This window comes from Musca autumnalis, unplaced genomic scaffold (genome assembly GCF_047663935.1).
Source record: "Musca autumnalis isolate F117 unplaced genomic scaffold, ASM4766393v1 scaffold_5, whole genome shotgun sequence".
Lineage (NCBI taxonomy): Eukaryota > Metazoa > Arthropoda > Insecta > Diptera > Muscidae > Musca > Musca autumnalis.
The window spans coordinates 28,749,083-28,765,265 of record NW_027412088.1 but is presented as its reverse complement, the minus strand read 5'-3'; the positions used below and the strand labels follow the sequence as shown (position 1 = coordinate 28,765,265).

Sequence of the window (16,183 nt, the reverse complement as noted above, 5' to 3'; positions counted from 1 at the left end):
TGGAGTTGACAAATATAGACCATATTTGAACCTGATCTATATCTGGTAGATATATTAGGATGTGTAAAGTGTAGACCAATTCGGCCACTCCCTTCAAGAGTTACCGTACGAACAATTTTTCCGAACATTTTTTAACTTTTGTGGGGGAGGTACCTGAAGGAGTGGGCCGATATGGCTTATCTTCAAACTTAAACTATGTTTGGACAAAATATTACTAAGGCCATATTTTGGACCGAATCGGCAGATCCGTTCAAGAGTTATCTTGCGCTCCAACCACCTCACACGGTGTCATAGGGATTTTTTTTTGCAACTTTCGTGCTATTTTCTCAGGAAGTACGGACTTGCCCTTGATTAAACTTGTACCGTCGTATAGAGGGCAGTGAATACAAGTTGTTAAAACAAAAATCAAAGCGATTCGAGAGATGGCCCTAAACTGAACTTTTCCGAAATGTTGTGTGGCAGGTACCCGACGGAGTGGACCTATTGAGACCATATTGGAACCTCATATTACTCTGGTAGAAAGTTTACGCTATACAAAGTATGGACCAAATCGGTCACTCCCTTCAAGAGTAATCGTGCGCACAAACTTTCCGAACATTTTCGAACTTTTGTGTGGGAGGTACCGGAAGGAGTAGACCGATGTAGCTCATCTTCGAGCTTAAACTAAGTTTGGGCAAAATATTACGAAAGCCAAAATTTTAACCGAATCGGTTCATCCATTCGAGAGTTATCGTGCGCTCCAGCCAGCAGGACAGACAGACGGACGGACTTTGCTAGATCGACTCCAAATTGTCTGAAACACATTTCGTCCAAACATACATGGGGTCTAAAACCATTATTTCGATGAGGCACATTTTCGTCGTATCAAAGTGTATATACCCTCCTTAGCCTAAAGGCTGAGGGTATAAAAACTGAACCCTATATAAGAGTATATCGAAAACATTGTACAAGAAAATTGCATTTTTTTTTTTAAATTACAAGAAACCACCCCGGACAGATTATAAAAGTAGACCGAAAAAAGAAGACACCTGTATCGGCGTTTGGAAAGTTTACGTCGGGAAGTAACCAAAATAGACGTGGCAATTTCCGCCCATTTCTACAGGTTTTGAAATATTCGACATCAGATTCCTTGGAATACTTTCATTTTACGTATACAGTGTCTTTGGCAATATTACTGACAACAATGCGGGGTATCTTTTAATGAAAAAAATTAACCCTCATGCGAGTTACTATAGGGGTCTTTTTGGTCTCTTTTTTCAAAAACGTTTAAAAACTTCTTTAAATTGTGATCGTATCAGATCAAAATATTCTACAAAATTATTTGTCATAAAATTTTATTATAGGTCCCCGAATACACCAAAACTCTAAATCGTACCTAAACGCCAGGAATCTGCTAAAAGTAATATCACGTTTTAGGGTTAATGTTGTTCTTTATCTGAGTTTATTGAATTTTGTCCCACAAAACTTCATTCTAGATAGAAGACGTCAAAGACAAAAATATTCTCCATCAAATTTCAATATAAGTTGACGAATAAATGAAATCTATATTTGAAATACATATCAAGAAAATATGTGAATCAAATTTGCCACCAAAACACCCAAATATTTTTTGAATATATTTATTTTGTCCTTTTTCGAGTTGCTGCATAAAAGTAACATGAAATTTCGTTTTAGGCGAAAGGTTTTAAAAGAAGAAATGTTCTACACAAAATTTCACTGTAATTCTCAGAACAAACTAGATATGTATGTAAAATACTTTGTTAAGAAAATGACGTTACAAAATTAGATATTATAGGTAGAAATTATTTCTTAAACTTTTAGACTCTTAATTAAAATTTATTTAAAACTGAGTCAAAATATCCTAAATACTTTACTTTTTGGGTATTTTGTGAAAAGAAGAAATGTTCCAAATCAAATTTCATTATGAGTCTCTGAACAAAAGAAATTTGTAGCTATACTACTTAACATCTCCAGAAGCTTTCGATTTTCATATATGATTTAGGACTATATTCTACCGTTTTTATTCACATTTTCATTATCTGCGGTCACAAAATATATTTTATTGGTTTTTTCATAATAAATTCTTTCAGGAGATTATGTGTGCTCGATCCAAACTGTTTTTGAAATATCTATGGTGAATATATTGAGGGAAAATATTGATAACCCAGATCGGACTTTGAAAAATTAGGTATTTTAGTACTATAAAGTAAAATAACGTCATCAGGATAAGTCACAGGTTCCTAATATTGTATGTGAAAATGCGGTTATTGTTCAGTGAATATATATATGACATACGAGTCCTAACATCCATGGTTTTGGCATGGTCCTAAATACTCTAATGATGGCAGCTACTCCTGCTCTAATAATATTGACTGAATTAACCCTAGAAATTGACATACATGTGTGTATCATGAATGATTATAACAAATCTAGTTAGGATATGACTAGTTCCGTCGATTTCAAGGGTTAATTCTGTCAATTTTAGTAGAGCAGGAAATTATTTTTGTCTTTCAAGTCTTCTATCTAGAATAAAGTTTCGTCCCAGATAAAGTACAACATTAACCCTAAACCGGGGTTTTACTTTTGGCAGATTCCTGGGGTTTAGGTACGATTTAGAGTTTTGGTGTATTCGGGGACCTATAGTAAAATTTTATGACAAATAATTTTGTGGAATATTTTGATCTGATACGATCACAATTTAGAGGAGTTTTTAAACGTTTTTAAAAAAAGAGACCAAAAAGACCCCTTTAGTGACTCGCATAAGCGTTAATTTTATTCATAAAAAGATACCCAGCATTGTTGTCAGTAATATTGCCAAAGACACTTTATACCTAAAATGCAAGGATTCCAAGGAATCTGATGTCGAATATTTCAAAACCTGTAGAAACGGGCGGAACTTGACACGCCTATTTAGGTTACTTCCCGACGTAAACTTTCAAAACGCCGATACACGTGTCTTCGTTTTTTCGATCCACTTTCATAATCTGGCCGAATTATCTTGTAATTATTTTTTGTTTTGTACAGTGTAATCGATTCCCAAGAACGGCTACTTCTTTCTCCAAAAATTTACAAATATGACATTTTTTTTGTTATTTTTGAAAATTACGCCTGTTAGGACGAAGATCATTTTAATAGTAATTTTTAATTAATTTCTCGTTGGAGTTGAGTTTTATGATCGAAGATTTTTGCAAGTGAAAAAGGAAATTTCATTGGGTTTCCTTGATTTTTATATGTTTACTTTTGTATTCAATATATAAATTATATATCGGTGATAGCAAAAATTTGGGCTGCAGAATCACTGTGTATTTCAGTAGCACTATCACATGTCGGTTGCATCGGCATTTCCATCAGGCCAAAGCAATAAGCGAAATAATAAAACTTCAGTAACCCAAATCCACACTTCTTCATTAAATTTCATCATGCATCTGCATTACAAAAACAAATTACAAAAACTCAATCCCCATTTCCGAGAATGCATTCGAATCTTATTTGTTGTTGTTATTATTGTTTGGGTTATCACCAAAAGTGACAAAAGTGGCACGAAAAAAGCTGATATGAAATCACCTATTATGTGTAACCCGAGAGATAGTCGAAAATTTACATTCAAACATGCCTGTGAATTGGCTTTCATACCATCTTCATATCTGAACAGCGAAATTTTGTTTTATATAAATCATTAAAATATATAAATAAATACATATCCCGAGTCAAAAATTCTATAAATTCCCCCAATTGACCATCATTCCACATCAGTTGCTCTGTGAGTTTCAAAGGAGAAAAAATTATTTGCAAAAATGTCCAAATTCCTGGTTTTCTTCGCTTTGGTTGCTGTTCTAGCTTTGTCGGTGCAATCGTGTAAGATAATAAATTTCAAAATTATTTAATTTTTTAATAATGAAATTTGTTGTAGTTCCCTCCGAACAGCCTGAATGTGGTGTTAATGAATTTTTTGGATGCCGCTCAGATTGTATGCAGTCTTGTGTAAATTACCCTAGTCTCCCCTGTAACATCTTGTGTTTAAGGGGCTGTCAATGTAAAATGGGATATTTAAGAAATTCAGCTCGAGAGTGTGTACCTCTGGATGAGTGTTAGTCTAAATGAAACTGAATAAAAATAATTGAATGAATGAATTTTGAATAAATGAATTGTGTTCTCAGTGGTAAAAAGTAAAAAAAGTATCAGACGGTTTTGCAGACTGAGGCGAATTGAAACACCTTTTCCCAAAAAAAAAAATTATGTATTTTGGGTATCTTCAGAATTTTGGGCATATGATCTTGCCGACAAAGATATGGATTTGGATAAAATCTCAAAAGTTTTGCGGTAAATGTACCTAAAGGAATGGACCGACATTGTCCATGTTGGAAGTGTGTTTTATTTTGGGAGTCATTTAACTCCAAGGACCAGGGCTACTAGGCGCTCCTTCGCTAAAAGTTCCCAAAGGATTATCGAACATACCATGAACAGCACTTAAAGAAAAATGTTCATCATTTGTGTGGGTGGTACCCTGAGTCCATTCCTAAGATAGGGTCCATTTTTGAACATAACACTGTACAACAAAATCGAACTTTTTTTAAAATTACAAGAAGCCCGGCACAGATTATGAAAGAGGGCCGAAAAAAAGAAGACACGTGTATCGGCGTTTTGAAAGTTTACGTCGGGAAGTAACCTAAATAGGCGTGGCAAGATGCGCCCATTTGTACAGGTTTTGAAATATTCGAAATCAGATTCCTTGGAATTCTTGCATTTTAGGTATAAAATGTCTTTGGCAATATTACTGACAACAATGCGGGGTATCTTTTTATGAACAAAAATAACCGTCATGCGAGTCACTAAAGGGGGTCTCTTTTTCAAAAACGCTTAAAAACTTCTTTAAAATGTGATCGTATCAGATCAAAATATTCTACAAAATTATTTGTCATAAAATTTTACTATAGGTCCCCGAATACACCAAAACTCTAAATCGTACCTAAACGCCAGGAATCTGCCAAAAGTAAAATCACGTTTTAAGGTTAATGTTGTACTTTATCTGAGTTTATTGAGTTTTGTGCCACAAATCTTTATTTTAGATAGAGGACGTCAAAGACAAAAATATTCTCCATCAAATTTCAATATAAGTTGCCGAATAAATGAAATATTTATTTGCAATATATATCAAGAAAATATATACATCATAATAGCCAAAAAAACAGCCAAATATTTTTTGAATAAATTTGTTTTGTCCTTTTTTCGAGTTGATGCATGAAAGTAACATGAGCTTTAGTTCTAGACGAAAGGTGTTGAAAGAAGAAATATTCTACACAAAATTTCACTGTAAGTCTCCGAACAAATTAGATATATAAGTACAATACTTTGTTAAAAAAATGACGTTACAAAATTAGATATTATAGGTAGAAATTATTTGTTAAACTTTTAGACTCTTAATTAAAATTTATTCCATACTGAGTCAAAATCTCCTAAAATACCTCACTTTTTGGGGGTTGTGTCAAAAGAAGAAATGCTCCAAATCAAATTTCATTATGAGTCTCTGAACAAAAGAAATTTGTAGCTCAGCTACTTACCATCTCCAGAAGCTTTCGCTTTTTATATATGATTTAGGACCATATTCTACCGTTTTTATTCACATTTTTGGTTATCTGCGGTCACAAAATATATTTTATTGATGTTTTTTCATAATAAATTCTTTCAGAAGATTATGTGCGCTCGATCCAAACCGTTTTTGGAATATCTATAGTGTATATATATTTGGAAAATATTGATAACCCAGATCGGACTTTGTAAAATTACGTATTTTAGTACAATAAATTAAAATAACGTCATCAGCATATTTAACAAATAATTTCTACCTATAATATATAATTTTGTTACGTCATTTTTTAACAAAGTATTCTACTTATATATCTAGTTTGTTCTGGGACTTATAGTGAAATTTTGTGTAGAATATTTTTTCTTTTAACACCTTTCGTCTAAAACTAAATTTCATGTTACTTTCATGCATCAACTCGAAAAAAGAACAAAACAAATTTATTCAAAAACAAGTGAGCAAAGGCTATAGTCGGGACGGGGCCGACCATGTGTTACCTTTCACCACTAACCTTGTGCATAAGCTTTTCACTGGTAAACATTTCTTTTAAGGAATATAATCCGAATACCATCAAACATAATATGCCTCTTTCTCTTGGGACCGCCATAAGCAATCAAAATTTAGTGACCATCCGATCAAAATTGCGACCTGTAGCGTGATTGCCAAAAATGCAAGAATTGGATGCATTGTGGTATCTCCCTTGTTTGACCACCTTCGCCAACCTACTTTACACCAATTTAAAGGTAATATTTTCTTCTTCTATTGACAGGCTTTGCTGTTGGAATACCCATACTAGAAGCCGATATATTCACAAAGAATAAAACTTTGAATTTGTCTCCACATGAATTTTTCCCCATTTCGACCCCTAAATATTATCCGACTATCACCACAATCAATAGGCTTCTTCCTCTGTGGGGCCCGCATCTACCTCCAAAATCTCGTGACTATCCGATCAAAATTCCAACCGGTAGCGTGATTAAAAAAATTAAAAAAGTGGAGATATTACTGACTTTTGCGATATCTCGGTTGTTTGCCTACTTACGCCAACATACTTTGCATCAATATAAAGGAGATCTTTTCTTCTACCATTGGCGGGTTTTCTTTTTGGAATACTCCTACCAGAAGCGGAGATATCAGCATAAGAAAAAACATTGATTTTTCTCCAAATAAATTTTTGCCATTCCGACCACTGAATATTATCCGACCATCAACAAAATCAATAGGCTTCTTCCTCTGTGGGACCCCCATTAACTCACAAAATTTCATGAAGATCCGATCAAAATTGCGACCTGTAGCGCGATTTTGAAAAAAATTGATAAATGGGATGTATTACCGACTATTGCTATATCTCCGTTATTTGGCCACCTACGCCAACCTGCTTTGAATCTTTGTAAAGGTGGTATATTCTTCTTTCATAGTCAGGCTTTGCTTTTGGAAGATCCCCAACCAAAGCTGTGATATTCGTCACTATAACTCAAATCGCAAAAATAAAAAGATGGGTTGTATTAGCGACTATTGCGATTTCTTCGTTGTTTGACCACCTACGACAACCTACTACACATCGTTGTAAAGGCGATATTTTCTACTTTCATTAGCAGGTTTTGCTTTTGATATACCCTTTATAGATGCGGAGATATTCGCTTTGAAATAAAACGTTGACTTTTTCCCCAAATAAGTTTTTTGCCCATTCCGACCCCTGAATATTATCCGACCATCACCAAAATCAATAGGCTTCTTCCCCTCCGGGACCCTCATCGACACCCAAAATTTGGTGACGATCCGATCAAAATTGCGACCTGTAGCGTGATTACAAGGTTTAGATGGACAGACGGACACACATAGCCAGATCGACTCAGCTCGTCGAGACATTCATTTTGATGCGTTACTAACTTTTTGGCCAAAACTAACTTATAATACCCTCCCCACATAGTGGTGTAGGGTATAAATATTTGGGTGTTTTGTTGGCAAATTTGATGTATATATTTTCTTGATATATATTGAAAATACATATTTCATTTATTCGGCGACTTATATTGAAATTTGATGTAGAATATTTTTGTCTTTGACGTCTTCTATCTACAATGAAGTTTTGTGGGACAAAACATAATAAACTCAGATAAAGTAAAACATTAACCTTAAAACGTGATTTTACTTTTGGCAGATTCCTGGCGTTTAGGTACGATTTAGAGTTTTGGTGTATTCGGGGACCTATAGTAAAATTTTTTGACAAATAATTTTGTAGAATATTTTGATCTGATACGATCACATTTTAAAGGAGTTTTTAAACGTTTTTTAAAAAAGGGACCAAAAAGACCCCTTTAGTGACTCGCATGAGGGTTAATGGAAAGATACCTCGCATTGTTGTCAGTAATATTGCCAAAGACACTTTATACCTAAAATGCAAGGATTCCAAGGAATCTGTTGTTGAATATTTCAAAACCTGTAGAAATGGGCGGAACTTGCCACGCCTATTTAGGTTACTTCCCGACGTAAACTTTCAAAACGCCGATACACGTGTTTCTTTTTTTCGGTACCCTTTCATAATCTGGTCGAATTATCTTGTAATTATTTTTTGTGTTGTACAGTGTAAATTAAGGTTGGACAAAATATTTCGAGATGTAAAGTGTGTACCAAATCGGTTGCTCCGTTTATGAGATATTACGCTTACCATTTTAGTGAATATTTTCGAACTTTTGTGGGGAAGGTATCGGAAGGAGTGGACCTATAAGCAACATCTTCGATTTTCATATAATATTCGAAGAAATATTATGATATGTAAAGTGTGGACCATCGCAGTATTCGGTTCGAGAGTTGTCGTGCGCATCAGCCGCTGCATATGCTGGCCGTAGGGGTTTTTTACAGTTTTCGTGTAATTTTCTCAAGAAGTATGAACTTGCCACTGAAAAAACTTGTACCATTGTAATAAGGGCCTTGAGTGCAACCTGTTGCAAGAAAAGTCAAAACGATTCGAGAGGACGTCCTAACCTGCACTTTTCCGAAATTTAGTGTGGGAGGTAGCCGAAGGAGTTGACATATGTAGTCCATATTCTAACCGGAAATATTTCTCGTAGAAATACTACGATGTCCAAAGTATGGACAAAATCGGTTACTGCCTTCGAGAGTTATCGTTCGCACCACTTTAGCGAAAAGTTTTGAGCTTTTGTGTGGGAGGTACCCAAAGTAATAAATCGATAAGTTCAATCTTAAAACTTGACTTAACTTTGTGGATTGATAGAGTCCAAATTCTTGGTTTTGTTGGCTTTGTTTGCTGTTCTTGCTGCGTGTGCAGTGCAATCTTGTAAGATAATTAGTTTCAAACTTGTTTTAAACAATTTTTTAATAATAATTTTTTTTTTGTAGATTCTTCAGAAGGAAAGTGTGGTGTTATTGAAATATTTACCACCTGCGGTACACATTGCCTCCTGAGTTGTGAACAGAGAACTAGCGACAGATGAAGAAAACTTCAGTTGTTTCCAGGGCTATCAATGTAAAAAGGATTTTTCAAAAAACTCGGCTAATGTTTGGTTAGCTTCGTAGGATTGTTAGTGGAAATTAATTTAAAAAGAAAAAAATAAATAAAAATAGTATTTTAATATAAATTTTTAATTTTTCAATTGTGTTCTATGTGACAGTGAAATTTTAAATGGAAAGTTATGGGGTAGTGGAGAAGGGACCTGAAGGTATGAGCCATCATAGTCCATCCTGAAACTTAATTTAAGTTTTGAAATCACTTACTTCAGTAGTTATAGTACCCACCAGTCTTTTTATCATGCCCATGAAAACATCATATCATTGTAATCAGGACCAAAAGGAATATTTTTTGTAAAAATTTCAAAAATCATCCTCCAACAACCCTCAGCCCTGCACAACAAAGATGTCAATATTATAAGATAGGAAAAGTCAATTGTGAAAAATTAACTGTAGAGGGAGTTAACCTCTGTTGCTACGATATTATAGCAACATTCTGTTAAACGAAAACTGTTACTCATTGGAATATTGACAAGAAAAACATTAAAACTCAAATTTTACGGCGTTGACTTTTGTTTTTTTATTAAATAAAAAACAAGAAATAGTGAAGAAATAAATTTCAGACACAAAACACGACGTTAATGTTTTGTGCCGCGAGAAATGGAAATAAAAAACGATTGGCATTGCTGTTATCAATTCCAGTGTGTTGTGTAGCCATCTGTAACCAAAATGTGGAACTATTAGCATATGTTTTTGGAAAATGCATTTCTTCTAGTCTTTATTGCTATACGTCTTTGTGCACAAATCCTCTTGTATCGTTTTATGAAATTACATTTTGAGAACTTTCTTTGTGTGAGATTCGTTTTGTTTTGAAATTTATAATAATGTATTTTACACTTCCTCCACATCTCAACAAATAATACGTGAGTTATTTGGAAATTTTGAAATAAAATATTATGTAAATTGTTGCCCTATTAAAACAAAGTAAACGAAATCAAATTACACTATAAAAGCTTTTGGGTCTTACAGTATTTAAAATTGTAAGTTATTGGATTTCAAACGAACGCTATTAAAAAAACAACAACATTAAAATGGCAAAACTTTTTAAACATTTATTTATTTTCTTGGCTATCCTGGCGTTATTTGTCATACCAGGCGATTTCTGTAAGTTTGAAAAAAAATTAAAGTGCCAAAAAGACCAAATATTAACAAAATGTTCTTTGGTAGCTACCTGCAAAAAACGATGTGGTAAAAATGAACGTTATAATCTATGCGGTACAGCTTGTCCTCTAAAATGTGGCGTACCACTTCCTGATGTGTGCACCCTTCAGTGTGTAGTCGGTTGCGAGTGTAAGCCAGGTTATGCACTCAATGACAAAGGTAAATGTGTATCATTGGATGAGTGTTAAATGACATCACTACGGACGTATCCATAATAAAAATTAGAAACTAAAATAAAAATCTCTTAATATTTTGTTTATAATAATAACAAATATATATTTAAATCTACAAACATATTAATTTTGGGGAGTTATATAAACTCAGATCAAGTCTTTGAAAACTTTCAGAAGCTTTGTTTGTTTTGTTTGTAATGGTAAAAGTGGTAAAAGAGAAAACTGTCAATATTGCTAATAATTGCTCTCTCATGAAAAATTTTACCGGGAAAGTAAAGGAACGAAAAAATGGTAGATCTGGTAGCAATGTCAAAAAGAAACACAAAAATTACATTTTATTTTTTTATTTCACAGTTGTTAATTTTGTTTTGCCAGCGTTCGCCTTCCTCTTCTGTTTTTCGTTAATTTTTTCTTCTTTGTGAAATAAACGGCAAACAAATGTCGAAAAATCAGTTCTACCATTTTTTACCTGTAGAAATTTGTCTGGTAGCCTGTGGTAGAAGAGAAAAGCATTTGTGCTCTCTCTCTATTATCTCACTCTCTTAATAATTGCTGCCAGTTTTACTTTTTGGGGTTAAGAAACTCTTTGCAGGTTAAAAATTGTAACAAATGGTAGAAATCGTATTCCAAAAATAAATTAGGGTTTTTGAAAAATATGAAAATATATATTTTTGCTTCAACTATATGTCTTGTGGAAGTCACCATAATGATAATATATGATGATCGGCCAATTCACTATGGAGCCTCTCATTTTGATATGCAAATTTGAGTTACTTTAGTTTGAGAAATAAAATTGTGTAACAGCCCTACTTGGGCTATATATTGTCAGCTTCATTGTAAAGTTAAAATGAATTTTGTAAAATAATATTAGGCAAAAGTAATGTTGGCAATATGTTGCAAATAATTACCATAGTTAAAATCACCCTTTATGTTATTATTACATCAAAACATACCTGAAAAGAAAAAGAACAAAGCAAAAGTTAGCAAAAAATATTTAGCATAATTTTGATGTTAAAAAAACAAAATCATTTGGTTTTGCCGGCAACATAATACTCTCAGCTTATGAGGAAAAAAATAATTGGAACGGTGGGCCTAAATATCCTATGAAGAGGGTCTATCCAATTTGTAAAACATATGGCGTTTTCTAGCTGGTAAAGAAAATGCTGTAAATTTCCAGAGAAAATATTTGAGCATTTGTGTGGTAGAGACCATAAAAAGTGGTCCTAATTCTTCCACTAAAAATCGAATCAGCACAGTAGTCTACATAAATAAAATCCATACTCCTTCATACATATATTACGAGAACACCACATGGCACAGTGGTCCGAGTTGTATGAAAAGGAATGCCAAAAAAAATAGTTCTAATCAAGCTACAGCTTCGAAATTTTAAACATATGTTTTTAACGAGGCAAAAAGATAGAAAAAAGTTTTAGTGGATGTAGGTTCACATTTACGTACCGTACAAAATACCTCATTGCAAAATTTTTTTATATAGGTCTACGTTTAGGCCCCGTTATAGCCCCCATATAAACGTACCTCATGATTTTCGGAATTTTGAATTATGTTTGCCAAATTTTCCAACCGATTTGGCTGTATTTTTGGATTTTGAATTCTCAATACATATAATACCTCCTTGCAAAAAATATTGAATATATGTTCAAGTTTAATTATAGCTCCCATATAAACGTAGCTCCCGATTTTCGGATTTTCGACGATATTACAGGCATGGTATAAGGGGAATAACTTACCGGGGGCAGATGGGAGCAGCTGGATTTTCTTTTACCGTAAACTAGAGGCTTTCCTCTATATGTTTAAAAAATAAAGAGACTCCCAAATACTCCCAACATTAATAAAACTCAACATGAATTTATAGTACTTGAGGTAACCAAAATTGTAATAATTACATTTACAGCGCCATCTATATTTCAATAGTAACACTTTTAAGCTTTTGTACTTTTGTCATTGTGATTGTATAACTTTCCGTATTTCCTCTTGTGACTGATCTTTACATTTTAAGTTTAACTGATAAAATACACCTCTGTAAAATAATGTAAGCAACTATGTACTACTAAATTTATCAAGCAATACTAGATGACAATATCGCTTCTCAAAACTAGAAGCTAACAGAACGCAATTCAATAAATTCGTTCAATCCTGTAAAGCAATTTGAACTCTGTACATCAACCTCAGCGCTTCTGAAAGTAGTTGAAACTGATAGCAGAGCATCATCCGCAATACAGAGAGTGAATCAACCAAACAATCTCGACATCGTCTTTATTGGGGCTCAACTCAGTGGCCATGTAATACGACCACTTTCTACCATCAACAGCCAAGGACTACAATCTTGTTTCGCAGACGACCTATACAGATGACCATATAAAACGACGGTTCATTTTTGTAGAACAATTTGACCAATACATATGAACTTCAATGCTTCCCGAAGTACATGAAACCGATAGCAGTGCATCATCACGCAAATTGAACACTATATATCAACTTCAATGCTTTTGCATTACATTAAACCGATAACAGTGCATCATCAGTACTTACAGAGTGTGAATAAACATCATTTCTGGATCCACCAAATCATGCCGTTCACTTCAACAACAATACAGTTTTACTCCAGGGGGAGGTTCAGAAAAAAGTCTATGGTTTCAACATCTAACAAGACTAGGTCAACGCCATCTTCCTACCATCATTGCAGTTTAAGCAGATTCAACAAACTGCTACCTGATCAAAATTCAAGAACCCATCATCCTCATTCAGTTTTATTAGCAGATTCAACAATTAATTAGCCAGCATGCAGTTTACTGTAGCAGATTCAACAATCCATAATTTCCACAATCGTTTATTTCTGATGCTTCATCGGGATGCTTTCAGCATCAGAGGGGGAGACTGAAGCAATCAGCATTTTAACAATTACAGTTTAACGTCCTCTATATTTCAATAGTAACACTTTTAAGCGTTTGTACTTTTGTCATTGTACTACTAAATTTATCAAGCAATACTAGATGACAATATCGCTTCTCAGAAATAGAAGCTAAACAGAACGAAATTCTAGAAAATCGTTCATTGCTCTTGAGCAATTTGAACTCTGTACATCAATCTCAGTGTTTCCTCAAGTAGTTGAAACTGATAGCAGAGCATCATCCGCAATGCAGAGAGTGAATCAACCTAGCAATCCACGAAAATTGCTTGTTTTAAGTTGTATTACCTTACAAATAGTACTATCGAAAAAAGTTTCATTGTAATCAGTACCACTTTCGATGAAAATTTCAAAATAATCCTCGAACAGCTTTTAAACTGTATTTAAATAAATAAAAAAATTGTGGAAAGATAATCGGAGGAGTTGTCTGATGTAGTATATCTTCTGCCTTGATTCAGTTTTGAGAAAAATATATATTTAATATTACTAAAATATAGTTAATACTACTAATGTCAGCAGCTATGTACTACTAAATTTATCAAGCAATACTAGATAACAATATCGCTTCTCAAAAATAGAAGCTAAACAGAACGAAATTCAATAAAATCGTTCATTGCTTTTGAGCAATTTTAACTCTGTACATCAACCTCAGTGCTTCGTTAAGTAGTTGAAACTGGTAGGAGAGCATTATCCGCAATACAGAGGGTGAATCAACCAAGCAATCCACGAAAACTGCTTGTTTTAAGTTGGATTACCTTACAAATAGTATATGTTATCGGAAAAAATAGTAAAAATTAGTAGATTCTTGCAGTTCTGGAACAGAGCATATATTTAAATAAAAAAATATGTAGAAGGATACTCGGAGGATTTCCATCTTCTTCTGTCTTGAGCCAGTTTTGAGATAAATATTACGATGTGCAAAGGTTGGGCAAATGTCAGACATTCCTTTTGTGTCCACAAGCCATATAAGTTCTTACAGTTTTAGGGTCATTATGTACGGAAGTGTGTAAGTCCACAAAAATATTATATCCTTGTAATCAAATATTATATCCTTGTAATCAGAATCAGTGAAAATTCAAAAACTATTTTAGAACAGCGCTTAAAATACCCTTTAGAGAAAACTTTAAGCTTTTAGGGGGAAGAACTCGAAATATTTGTCCGAAATAGCAATTTTCGAACTTGATTTACTAGGTGCAATGATTAAACCAAAATTGGTTGATCTATTCGAGATATGCAGACGGGCGGTAAAGGCTAAATCGATTTCAAAAAGTTTGAAACGGATTTCGTCCAAACATACTTGGAATCCAAAACCATTATTTTGATTGTATCAAAGAGTGTATACCATAGTTTACCTAAAAAAATTAACAAATTAACAATTATACCCTCCGCCATGAAATACTCTGATCGGTCTAACGCTACCGTTATATGGGGACGACAATAAAACATGGACCTATGTCCATAATTTTTGTTGCAGAAGTTTCTTGATCACCCGGAACCCTAAATGATAACTTTTAGCTAATTTGGTCTGCAAATGTTGCTAAAAATGTCAAAATACTTGAAATCGGGCTGTACTGTTTATGGGGGCTATACCAAAACGTGGACCTAATTTGGCAATTTTTTAGTGGAGAAGTTTTTTCAGCTAATTCGGCCAAAAAAGGAGCTAAAGGCCTCAAAATACCTTAAATTGGGAGATACCGTTATATGGGACCTATACCAAAACGTGGACCTATCTTCACCATTAAGAACCTCAAATGTCAGATTTATTTATTGACGATAGTTTTTACGATTGATTGTCTGTGGTGCTTGTTCAAGGCTGAGGATACAAAAATATGTTCTAACGACATCTATATCTCAAGTTTAAGAGTATTGTTAGACAACTAATCATAGAAAGATAAATTCATTTGCATATTTTTGGGCGGAATAATTCATACAGTGATTGTCACTGAAAATGATGCAACCTGAAATAAAAATATGTAAACGCTGATAACTTGGAAACTAGTTGAGATTTTTTAACAATTCAAAAAACAATTTTGTAGGCTGAAAAGTTGAATTTAAGATGGCATACAAAAATATTCCGTTTATGGGGCCGTTATACTAAAATTTTACCGGAACACAAAACAAAAAACAAAAAAAATATATATATTGCAAAAAATATATAGATTCTACCTTGTATTCCTCTGAGAGGAGAATATTTATTTGTTTCCCTGCATTTTTTGGGTCACGTGGTGTTACAATATGGTAATTTTATTACATTGTTATGGTCACAACCCATTGAGAATAATTCCAGGGAATACATAACACAGTTTAATTGTACGAAACATTTTCATTTGTTTAAAACAATGAGCAGAAAAAAATCCCCACATATTTGTAATCAATAAACAGGTGGTGTCATATACGGGTGATACAAAGTATATATAATAAATATATGATTATTTATATGGGACATTTCACACTATATTTTGCTAATAACGAAATTATGTTGAAGGCAGAGGAGACACGTTCAAACCAGAGAAGCGTAAACACCTTCTAAACGCTTATTGCTGTTGCTTAATTGTATTAGGCCGAACGGAAATCCACTTTAACGGTCTACGTGATTATATGGGACTTTTATTAAGAATATTTTTTTATTTTTAACGCTTGCGAATAATATAAATTGCACTATATAGCATTGATAATTTAATAATAGTATATTAATTAATACTTTACTTTGAACAGAATAGCCTTAAAAATATATTAAATTATTCACAAAATGAAAAACGTTGTCAGCAAACATTTGTTGATGTTATCCATCATTATGGCTCTATTCGTTACACA

The 16,183-nt window shown here is 33.5% G+C and overlaps 1 protein-coding gene across 1 annotated transcript in view; it reads right to left on the bottom strand.

Moving 5' to 3' along the window:
* The window catches only part of stw (laccase), a 316,854-nt gene that overhangs the window by 182,670 nt on the left and 118,001 nt on the right, over positions 1-16,183 (bottom strand). The gene's annotated exons all lie outside the window — the stretch shown is intronic.